The following is a 9216-nucleotide window of genomic DNA, read 5'->3' as shown; positions in this document are numbered from 1 at the left end:
TCATAGACAGCGGAGTAAAAACTAGAATACCTGTATGCTGTATATTATGTATCTAGGAGATACTATATGAAATTACATGTGAAAAATCCGATTTACGTTCGAATAAATAATAAAAATGTAGGTCCATTCCATATGGTACCGATGGAAATTTAGACAGAACAGTTAGTACCGAAATCCTAACTTTTCTTGATTATTGTTGAATGCACTATACCGATCATGAATCACGATGTTGTGGCCCCCAATATGGTTGACCTCAGTGGGAAGAAGCACCCTGTTAGTGAACTTGTTGGGGAGCGTGATCTACGTTGCCACCCACATCTATAAACCGTAGAGATAAAATATTGTAACGAAATTGATTTAATACCTACAAATTTATTTTGGGATTAAAAGTTAATTTTGAACAAATAATTCTTTATTCCTATACATTTTGATGTTTAAATAAGGTTAATTTTTAAATGTGTTCAATCTAAACCATATAAAACGCAAACATATTCTTTTAATATCCTAGATTAGGCATTCCTTATAACAATTTTGACTTGTTGGAATTTGGGTACGATGACAAAAGTGCGCTGCGTTGTTACTTCCATAAAGGACTCGAGAAAACTGACGCGACTAGTCCTGGAGACAACAGGGATTGAACAAGTTCTGGAAGTCTAATACAATTTTAGTCAATTATAGTTGAATGTACCATAATGATCATGAAACAACACGATGTCACCCATATCTCAAGAACCGTTAGGAATAAAGCATTGTAACTAAAGCATGTTAACAGCTAAACATATTTATTTTCGGAAAAGTTATTAGGTACATAAAAATTCGCTTTTTTAATAGTTTGAGTTAAAAGAAAATTTCTTTCATTAATACACTTTTCCAGTAGATTTTTAAGTGGATTTTGTGGTTGGTGAACCCATTTCCTGAGGTATGAAATATTTGAAGCGGAGTGACTGATAAGGAAAAAGTATAAAGATTCTTTCTTAATGTATTATAAATAAAAAAGAAATTTTTTTAGATATATTAGATGTAGAGATATTCAAAGGGAAAAGAATTGTGTAGTCACGTAAATGAATATTACAAACAAATTGAGATGATGGTTTTAATATTCCGTAAAATCTCGATCACGGAATATTAGAGACAAACTAGTGAAGAATATTTTGACCACCAATGTAGGTTGAAAATTAAAGGAAATTTCCAATTCATCGTATGCTAAAGTTTAAGTTCATTGGCCATTGCCCAAGTCAGGCATATCCAATCTGCATTCTTGATCCATAAGTAATGATTTAATGACTGTGGCCGAAATTAAGAGAACAGTTTATAGTAAACCCCTGGAAGACATAAATCTTCTTAATACCAAGGTACAAATTATTGGTGGAAGGACATTAGTTCATTTTCTACACGAGTTGATCTCATGTACGAATGTACAGTAACATGAATACTACCTTTAAGAGACGTAGCCAGTGTGAATTCGAAGAACACTTTTATTATTAAAATGCCCAGTGACTCATAAAATATTCCAAAACAGTGTTCACAATGTATTGCTTTGCTATGAAACAAAATAAATCTACTTAAGTATAATTCTACCTACATTATTAGTAAAATTACAATATTGGCAGATATGTCTCTTCTAGAGGAGATATTAATAATGAAAATGGTTGTTTTTAAAAATGATCTCTAGCACATGAAACTAACAGGAAAACCTGAAATCCAATCAAAGGAAAGCAACACACGGATTTTTCATGCAAACTATCCCTTACTGAGTAAATCACACTAAATCTTATTTTTATATAGTCAAGACAAGGATGCTTTTGTATTAGAAGTATATTGTACTGGAAAAACAATATACACATATAGAAAAAGTGTAAAGTCTCTTCAAAAAAAAAAAACAGAAATTAATGGATATAGTTTTAATTCATCAATAAAAGTTGAAATTAGCGACTCACTATACATTTTAAATCAGAAATGTTAAATTTGTGTAGTCTGCTATAAATTGCTACTTATTGTAATATACCACATTTTACATTAATTATTATACAAAATAAACCAAATTATAATTGATAAACATAACGAAGCTATGATGAAAATGGTTGATTCAATGTAAATTTTGAGTTTAACTCCAGTTCACCTCCCTCTTAGTGCAGCGTCTGGAATCTTACGCTGTCATAGACTTGACTTCTAAAATGTCCGTCAGTTGAGCACCTGATGAGCCAATGATAACTCCTCTTCACACATATTAAATTATATTTTATAGTCTAGGCGTCTTTGGTATCGAAACGACATTGTTGTGTTTAATAGTACATTTCTCTTGCCTATCCTTAGGTATAGACTTAAGGGGTTAGGACAGCTGTGTGCAACTAACAAAACTTGACTCAGGCACCATATACCAAAATTTGTTAACATTAAAAAATAGTTTTCAAATAAAAGTATCAATTTTTTGTGAATATAACACAGCCCAACACATTTAATTTTACTGTTATATGTAGCATAAACATCCCAAGCACGCATTACAATTTCTTAGAAGCTAAAAAGTCATAAAACCTTTACTGACATATCTCTGAAGGCTCCAGTGTTATAGACACTTGATTTTAAACTTAATACTAACCAAGTTTTCAATATTAATAACATAGTGTTTGATATCTGGATTTATTTTATGACAAAGTCTATGGAATACTTCATAACATATAAGTGTATCCACTTAAGTCATTTTAGGTTACAAGATTTGAGTAGTCTACGTGCAAACATGATAGTTTTCATCCGAGTTCTACAATGAAACACAATGTTCTGTGTCACAAAATATAGATTAATTTTGGTCTTAGTTGATGTATGAACTTGGTCTGTGAAGTAAAAAAAATATAATAATCTATATTATTTTTACGATTATTGATCTGATATAACAGCACAGTTTAAAAAAATATGTTATGCTGAATTCTAGAAATTACTATATTTATGTAACAGGAACTATTGTTTGTCATTCATACCTTCACTGTCGTTCTATACCGAGTGAGACCGTCTAATTGGGGGGGGGGGGGTGGGGGGGGGGGGGGGTGGGGGGGGGGGGGGGTGGGGGGGGGGGGGGGTGGGGGGGGGGGGGGGTGGGGGGGGGGGGGGGTGGGGGATTTTTGCTTTTAATCACATAGCATCTTCTCTTCAAGATATCTTACTACTGTTATTGTAATGTAACTGCACAAGTGGATGACAATAAATTTAGTGGATTTGCATCCACTTCCATCCGAGGGACTTAAATCTCAAAAGGAAGTGGGTGAGACACTTGTTTAATCAATCCAGAATAAGTGAAACTTGGTCTAACTATATATTATGTAGCTCTGGACTATATCTGATTGGGCCAAACACAACTCTTGGTTAGCTTTCGCAAAGACATAGATTCCGGAAAAAAACATTCATAATTCAAAGAAATCTTAGTTATATACTGATGCAGATATCCTCCAGCCCTCCCCCAACTAAGAACTAAGATTCTATAACTATCTTTAATTACAAATGTCTGGATACATCTCAATCCTAGAGTCAACATAATAGTGTTAATTCCCCTTTTAATGGTTATTGCAATTAAACAAATGCCAAATAATTTCAATCTATTAGTCTTTAATAATTTCTACTTTTAAAAATAGGTACTTGAAAGGATTGTGGACCATTACATAGGTAAATATCTACTTCATTGGTTAACATCTGCAATTAAAATCAACATTATCCACCAATCAGCAAATTTTTGTGAGATTACTCTTCATCAGTTGGAGAGAAGTACTAAACATTAATATAAATAAGGATTCAAATCAAATCACAGTAAGAGAATTTGTGGTCACTGAAGCATATTTCAGATCACCTCATATGAATGAATGAATGAATGAATGAATGAATGAATGAATGAAAAAGTGTTTTTATTTTTGACCAAAATATAATACAATACATACAATAAAAAAACACTACATCTACAATGGCTTGAATGCCGTCTGTAGTGTTTAGCAGGAAAATGATACTGTACTAATCTAAGAATAAAAAAGTCAAGTTAAATGGCAATAATAATTTAAAATTATAAATCAACACACTGGGACACTTTTCCAAAAACTGAATAAGGCTAATTTAAAATTATTTAATTTCTCAATTTTAAAACTTATTACAACTTTTTTCAATAGAACAGCACACACGCACACACACATACACGCATACACATTTTATACAAATATAACACCTTAAACTCAGAAAAATTAAAACAAAATTACATTATAAATGGAAGAAAAAACAATGGGTGATGACTGAAATATACAAATGTCGTAATTAAAATATTTTCCCCTTTTTCCTACCTTAAATTCGACCCAAAAAATTGAATTCCTGGATTAATTGGCCATCTATACTTCCACGCGGTGCTCATGAAACCCCCCAAAACCCGCCAATTCCTAACCGTTTAAATAATGTATATATTCATTTTTGTTTAATGTTGATTTACCAAAATAGTATTTTCTTATTTCCCTCAAAATTGGACACACTGATACGAAATGAAAGACGGATTCAGCTTCATTTAAATTGCACAAAGAGCAGTTATAATTAAATTCTGGTAACCATGGTTTGTAATTTAAGTCAACTAGTTTCTGCCCTGGCTTTGATAGCCCACGATATTGTTGGGATATCATAACGATCAGTAAAAAACACTCCTGTCACCGAGGGCCAGGTCCAAGGTTAAATACTGTGAGCGGTTGACCGCGGTGCGGGCCCTGCCTTCGCACTCTCTGCTGCCCGCCACCGAGCGCTCATTCCAGATACCACCTCCATCAGCTGGTTGCGTAGATTGCCCAAGTTATCGGTCGAGAAATCCACCTCCACTCCACACTTTTCACCCAACCAACATTTTCCATTGTTTACACCAATAGATGTTTTTCAAAATTATTTGCTGGGCTAAAAATGTAGGGCAAACGGTGGTGTTCTAAATTTAAAATTTTACAGATATAACCAGAGCTAATTTTTTTAGTGTATGTAAACAATCTTTTCAAAATTTGTTTCTAAATATATAAACATAGTTAGGCGTATTATAAAGGTAGACGTAACATTTTTTTAATTAATGTTCTCTGGAACTGATTCTATTGCATCATATTCTGTGAAGCCCCATACCTGGGCACTGATAGCAAATAATGGATCTAATAATAGAATTGAAGCAGATAATTCTTTGCACTCAGAGGAGCTTTTATTAGAAAGAATCAAATTTCGCCAAATTGAATTGATTGCAAATTTAGCCATGGTCAATTTTTCTTGAAAATGCAGTCCCCCAAGATAAGGCGCTTGTAAAAAGCATACCCAAGTACTTGTACTTATCGACGACTTTAATTCGTTCTTCTTTTAAAGTCCAATTGTCGTTAGATTTTTAGTTTTCCGCCATTTCTAAAAAACCAATATGTTAGATTTAGCTAAATTTATTTTCAAATTCCAAGCATCGCAATAATTGTTCTAGTCTATTAATCATATGCTGTAGACCTGCAGCAGAAGGCGACATGAGAACAATGTCATCAGCGTTACATGAGTGTATTTACCCGTGTACTCCCAAAAACTACAATCCCCCCTCCACCGCTTCGGGCAAATCATTCACAAATAGCGAAAAACATTAAGGGACTGAGAATACAGCCTTGCCTTAAGCCTATTTTGGTATCAAAACTCTCAGTTTATATCTCCTTTGCACCATACATTCGCACTTGTACCATCATAATAATTAGTTAGAACATTTAACATTTTCGTTGAAATACCCATATTCGATAGTTTAAATTGCAACGCTTTCCTGTCGATGACGTCAAAAGCCGAAGAAAAGTCAATAAAGAAGCAGTATAATTTTCCTTTTTTGTTTGATAGCTGGAGTTTAATAATGTTCGGAAAGATTAAATATATTATCAATTGTAGAGTATCCTTTTCTGAACCCCGCCTGATATTCAGTTAGCATTTTCTTTTTCATTCACCCAATTGTATAGCCTATTATTCAACATTACTGGTAAATAGTTTACAAAATACAATCAATAAAAAGACAATCCCCTGTAGTTGTTACTGTCATTTTACATCGCCCTTTTTGTACAAAGGAAAAACAATAGACTTCTTAAAACTATCGGGTACTACACCCGTATTAAAAATATTATTATAAACTTCCAAAAGTTTGTTTTTTAGACTGATATGAGAGTTCTTAAAAAACTCATATGGCACTCTGTCTAATCCAGGCGCCTTATTATTTTTAGCCTTTTTCAGAACTATTTCCAGCTCATGGCAATGAAAAATTACAATCGAGAAACTCGTCGGCAATATATGGGCTAGCATAGCTGACGCTTGCAGCTAACAGAGGCGGATTAAGGAGTCTTCTGAAGTGTCCGAGCCACTCGTTAGGGGACAAATTTCCGATTATCCTTCGGTTCTCGAGTTTTAAAACTATTGATTGCATTCCAACATGTTTTGGAATCAGATGCATTATATACATATTATATAATAATATTATCAAGATATAATTTATGTTTATTTTTACACGTTAATTTGTAATTTTTTATTTTCTTCTAAATATTTTTGTTTAACTTGTATAGAATTTGACTTTCTAAATAAATTAAGTAAACGGAATACTTTCTTCCTAGCAGTAAAACATTCATGGTCAAACCAAGGCTGCTTAGCACTGAAAAAAGTGAGTACATGTGTTCGAGGTTTCTTTTAAGTGAGCAGATTTAATAATACATTTTATTATTATTGTTTTATGTTAAGTTGTTGTCATTGACAAGCTGCACCTGAGCAATTTCCCGACCAACTTTGTCGCGATAATGAATCTCGTCACCTTGTGTCCATTTGAGTTTTCGGCAATAACGGTAGGGTTTCGCCCCCCACTCGCGCCCCTCCCACAGCAACAGGAGCGTCCACACTGAGGGTTACCTCTATGGGCAAGTGGTCAGAACTAGGGAAACGGTACAATTCTGAAATCTTTAATCATATCAAGGACAATTAATTGAAGCCGCCGCGAGGTCTATAAACTGAATTCCCCATTGGTCCCACAAAAATGTAAATTCCCCATAAGTATCACCCGCAGATCGCTCCATTTGTCAAAATAACTAAACCCCCAAATTATCGAATAGGTTCTAAACATTTTTTACCTCTGACATTTATTAACCGATCTTTTGAATTTCTACTTTTCATTATAAACTGTAGTTAGTCAATCCGAGGAACGTTTCATAAATATTAAAATCTTGTTCAGTTCCAATTCGAGCGTTCAAATCTCCCATAATAAACTAAATTGCTAATAAAATTTTGCTTTAAAGAAGGACTCTACATTACGAAAAATAGTTTTCCCAACAATTAAAGTTTAAATAAAGTGGAAGAATCGATATAATTTTTCTTCCAAGTATTGATTTGTACAAAGTTAAGGAGATCACCTCATATATTCAAGCAGCTTTAAGGGAGTGGGCTCCTTTATATGCACAACTTCCAAGAAGCAGGGAAGGATAATAAATCTTAACACCTAAGGGCCATTGTACAAGAAACAGCAACAAGTGACTGCCCACAGGGAAGTTTCCTATCATTTCTCCTCTGAAATCTCATTGTTAATTTTTTTTTAATTAACAAAGTAGACGCTACATTCAGCCATGCTTGTTCAATGATTGACAATGATGATGACTCTCTGTTTCAAAGAAAAATCAAACACACAACTTGAAATGACAACATTCACTGAGCTCAACAACTTAATTCAACATTTCAATGAGCTCAATCTTAAAACAAACCCGTCAAAATCGGTGTTTGTTCAATTTCGTTTGCGGCCGACCGTCTCTGATCAAAGTCCTATAGTGATGTTGGAGGAGACTGAGATCGAAGAAGTCTACTCGACTAAATTCCTTGGAATACACCTTGATCGAGGGTTGACATGGGATAGTCATGTAGACAACGTTTGTTCAAAATTGTCCTCAGGCATTTATGTTTTGAGGCAGCTATCCAAATACTGCCCAACTCAGGTACTGATGACGGCGTACTATGGATTGATATACCCCCACCTGTCATACGGAGTGGTCTTGTGTGGAGGCTGTGCAAATACACATTTCTCTAGAGTGTTTACACTCCAAAAAAAAGCTGTTCGAACAATTTCAAAACTACAATGGAGAGAGTCGTGCAGACCAGCATTCAGAAAACTGAAACTGTTGACATTACCCTGCCTCTACATTCTAAAGACGTCTATGTTTTTCAAGTCAAAATGCAATCTCATCAGAGGTAGTGATATACACTCATATGAGACTAGAGGCAGGGACAACTACCGAACTGGGAGACACAGGACGGTAGTACATGAGCGCTTGCCTTCTCAGGCAGGAGCTCAGTTTGTCAACAAACTGCCAAATTTCATAAAAAGTGCCGCAATACCTAAGGCATTTAAAACTCGTCTGAAAAGCGCATTGCTCTCAGAAGCTTTTTACAATACAGACGAGTTCATGGCACATGTTTGGGTGACCACATAATTGGCTGACTGACGCTGGTGCTAGAGTGGGAAATTCGAATAAATGAGCAGTAGGATGGATGGAATAAATTGTATGTACGAAAGTAAACTAGATGTAATGTATGAATCCAAAATTTTAGCTTATTTTCTTCTTTGACAATTGCTATAACATGTACATGTTCTAAAGCAATAAAATTATTATTATTATTATTATAATGATAGTTCCCCAAAATAGTGGCGAATATTCTTAATATTATTAATAAGACTGGTTTCAGAAGTAGGATCTTCAATTCAATTCTAAGGAAAGTCTTTGTTCCATTCACCAAGAGAACCCTAGGTAATCTCAAACATATAAAGCTTTATGATGCATCATTCAGCATCTTCAAAGAGCATTTGTGGATTAAAAGCTGGCATGGAATACAAACATAGGCAATTCCCTCAGAAATAAACTTATTGTGCTTTCCTTTCCTGAGATATGAAGCTATACTTAGTACCAATGGGCAACTTTATGTATGGGCAAGTTACAAAATGTATGTGGTATTTATAAAACCCAAATTACATAAGATGCCCTGGTCTGGTTGCCGAAGCACAACATGCAGCAACACCAATATACAAATCAATGACTGTCAAAGATCAACAGTAGCTTTTTTTAGTGTTCATTCTGTGGCATTAGAAAATTATTTACCTGTCTCCCCTCACCACCTTTCTTAAAACAGAAACACAGCTGACAGAAGATAGTTGCCAGCAACTGGAGACCTGTAGTATACGCATATTTATCTTCTCAG

The sequence above is a fragment of the Homalodisca vitripennis genome, chromosome 1 (genome assembly GCF_021130785.1).
Source record: "Homalodisca vitripennis isolate AUS2020 chromosome 1, UT_GWSS_2.1, whole genome shotgun sequence".
NCBI lineage: Eukaryota > Metazoa > Arthropoda > Insecta > Hemiptera > Cicadellidae > Homalodisca > Homalodisca vitripennis.
This window is presented reverse-complemented; position numbering follows the sequence as displayed.